The sequence below is a fragment of the Eriocheir sinensis genome, chromosome 10 (genome assembly GCF_024679095.1).
Source record: "Eriocheir sinensis breed Jianghai 21 chromosome 10, ASM2467909v1, whole genome shotgun sequence".
Classification (NCBI taxonomy): domain Eukaryota; kingdom Metazoa; phylum Arthropoda; class Malacostraca; order Decapoda; family Varunidae; genus Eriocheir; species Eriocheir sinensis.
In genome coordinates, this window is record NC_066518.1 from 2,808,385 (window position 1) to 2,812,050 (window position 3,666).

Consider the following 3,666-nt stretch of genomic DNA (forward strand, 5'->3'; position numbering starts at 1 on the left):
AATTCAATTATAAAACTTATAAATTTACCTTATATAACATTATAAAAATCAATTATTACGAAATAAAACTCTCTAGAGTGTGTAAAATTATATTTCAAATAGCTATACACATTAGCTACCGGTACCGTAGGCGATATTTTCTTATAAAATCAAATGTTTAAAAGATAACTAGGCAATGAATACAGCATTTATACTTATGATAAAAATATGGTAGTTTAATATAAATTTCATCCCTTGAGGATACGCGCTCGGTTCGTTTCTAGACGAAAAGTTGTCTCCCTCACCGCGGGAAGGTCCCACATTGATTAATTGATTTGTAACTCTAAGAGCAAATAAGAAATTTCACTGTGGAGCGCATTTCTCTCTCTCTCTCTCTCTCTCTCTCTCTCTCTCTCTCTCTCTCTCTCTCTCTCTCTGACATAAGAACATAAGAACGTGATTGATTGATTGATAGTTTATTGTTGCAGGTAAACAACAAGGGAGAAGGGAAGAACATGCCATCCCAACCCCCAGGCAGGACAGAGTGTGATTATACAACTATTAATCGTATGACATCGATGTTGAACTGTGATATCGACACAGCTGATAATTGACTTGATAATTTTATATATATTGCTAAATTTTCTGACGATATGAAGACTGATAACTCATTCGGTCCTCTCAGGCAGGCAAAGCCTTTATAAGAATATTTGAGCATATAACTTAAATCGAATCCGCAAGCTCGGGTTCGATCCCTGGCAATGAATATAATCCCGCCCCTCGGTCAGTAGGGATGGGCAAGTACCGTTAATTTGAGTACCGGTAGCACCGGTACCGAAAACTCAGCTACCGTTAGTACTGGTACCGGTACCGGTACCCGAAGGAGTATTTTTTTTATCTATGACTTCTGATGAAATTCCCAAATAAATTTCCTGTAAAGAAAACTCTCTCTCTCTCTCTCTCTCTCTCTCTCTCACAAAATGGTGGGAACTTGGGGAGACGGTCAGCGAGGCAGTGACTCAGCGTCTCCATACAGGGCCCATACCACATTGAGGCGGGCGAGCGCCGAGCGTCACTAAGATCCAAACGGTACCGGTACTAGCGGCAATGCGCAGTGCCGAGTGATCATGACGCTTCCCGGCACCCGAGTGATCATGAGGCTTCGCGGTACCAGGTACTGGTACTTGGTACCGCGAGGAATCGATTCCTCTCGGTACCAGGTACCGGTACCGGTTACCGCCTCCATGTGGTATCACGCGGTATGGGCCCTGTGTGTAGACGCTGAGTCACTGCCCCGCTGACCGTCTCCCCAAGTTCCCACCATTTTGTCCTGCTTTCCGTTTCCATCACAGCTCCCGTTTCCATTATTTTATTATTTTATTTATTTATTGGAGTTACTGGATAATTCTTGATGTCCGATTCTTTTTCTTTTTTAGGTTGCTAATAAATATTGTTATATTGTTATTAGACTATGATCGAGTACCCATATCACCGAGATATCCACTCACTGAGTGGTGATCTCTCTCTCTCTCTCTCTCTCTCTCTCTCTCTCTCTCTCTCTCTCTCTGAATGAAGTGAATATTTATTTTTTCGATAAAAAAATAGCATGTATAGTTATTATGGATGTACTCGATCATAGTTTAATAACAATAACAGTATTTAGTTGCAACCTAAAAAAAAATCGGACATGAAGAATTATCAATAAATCCAATAAATAAATCCGAGCAATCTGGTACCGGTACCGAGCATTCAGGTACCGGTACCGTACCGTTTAGCTGGTACCGTTAGTACCGGTACTGGTACCGGTACCTGCCCACCCCGTCAATCAGCACCCATGCAGCTCACCCAGCAGTCGGGAGGGTCTTCTATCAAAAGACGTTGAGTAATACAGAATAGTCATCGGCGTACAAATCGATAGGACATTTTTTTAAAGAAAATCATTAATGAATAACAGAAAGAGAGTGGGAAAGAGGACAGAGCCTTGCGGGACATCACTGTTGATACTTATTTTTAGGGGAAAAACAGCGGCCGTCTACCACAGCTATAAGATAGATCGGCCAGAAGGGAAACTGGAGATAAACGTACAGAGAGAGGAATAGAAACCGTAGGAGGGTAGTTTAGATAGCAAAGATTAAATTTATGCCAGATTTAGTCAAAAGCTGATGTCTAAGGCAACAGCAAAAGTTTCACCGAAACGGCTAAGAGAGGATGACCAAGAGTCAGGAAGTAAGCAAGATCACCAGTAGAACGCGATCAGATTGATGGTCAGAAGTTGATGGATGCTTATAAGAACTTTCCTGTAGAGAATTGTTTCAAAAGCTTTAGAAAGACAGTAAAGTAAAGCTATAGGACGGTATACACACACACACACACACACACACACACACATATATATATATATATATATATATATATATATATATATATATATATATATATATATATATATATATATATATATATATATATATATATATATATATATATATATATATATATATATATATATAAAACACCAATATATATATATATATATGTGTGTGTATATATATATATATATATATATATATATATATATATATATATATATATATATATATATATATATATATATATATATATATATATATATATATATAGTATATGCGATGTAAGGCTCAAAACACCCAATGTGTTAAGGATCTTGGTTTCCCTCTTCCCCTGCATGTCTCCCAACCTTTGTTTTCATCACCGGTCGATATGATAAAAAAAAAAATAATGCAGGATGAATTGGACCCGTCGCCCATTTCCGTCAGCGCGGTATCGCTTTCTCCCACGACAGATACAGTGCCTCCCTCCAGCCTCCCAGCCAAAGAGAACGTCAAGCTGACAGGGCCGCAACACGTACGCTTCTTTTACCATAGAGATGCAAGCGCTTAATTAATTTACGTCAGTGGGTGGGAAATTTTGCGGACAATCAGTGGCGAAACACTAAACAACATTCGTGAAGCTTGTCGATCTGAGGCTCGTTCGTATGTAGCCTACTACAAGTGCGTGTACGTCGTTGCAGTGCACAATTAATTTATTTATAAGCTGTTAATTAAAGGTCTTAACATTTTTATTGTAGGGGGGGATGATGAGGTATTTATACTCTTTTAACCCAGATAATATAGTGTCCATCTGCAAGAAACGGAACACATATAATTATAGTACACCCATTTTCACCAGCGTAATTGGATTGCTGGGGGTCGTCGATCTGTCCCAGTCCAACTCTCATTGACCCTGTCCGTGACACAACAAGAAGCTTATCAACTGCGTAAATTTGATTAATATAAGTTTATTTAACGCTCAAACGCAACAGCCAGCATTTCTCGATCCCCTCTACTATAGATAGGCCATAGGTATAGTCTAATATGTTATCAACTGGATGAGCTTTACATCCTTTGTTTTTATATGAGTAGGTGAACGAATAGTGGAAACAAGTCCTTATTATTATTTTGACATAGTACTTGTCAGTGATTCAGGTGAGTTCATTAATTACTCCCTTTGAGGGCAACGCAATATACGCCAAAAGATAATGCATCAGCCACTTCATTGTCGAGTTTCAAGTGCCTTCACTCTTTGAGGGCCTCGGTGGAGTGTCTACCGCTTTGATAAGCTCAATGTGTATACAGGCGTGCCACATAAAAGTTTATTTTTCCTTTTTTT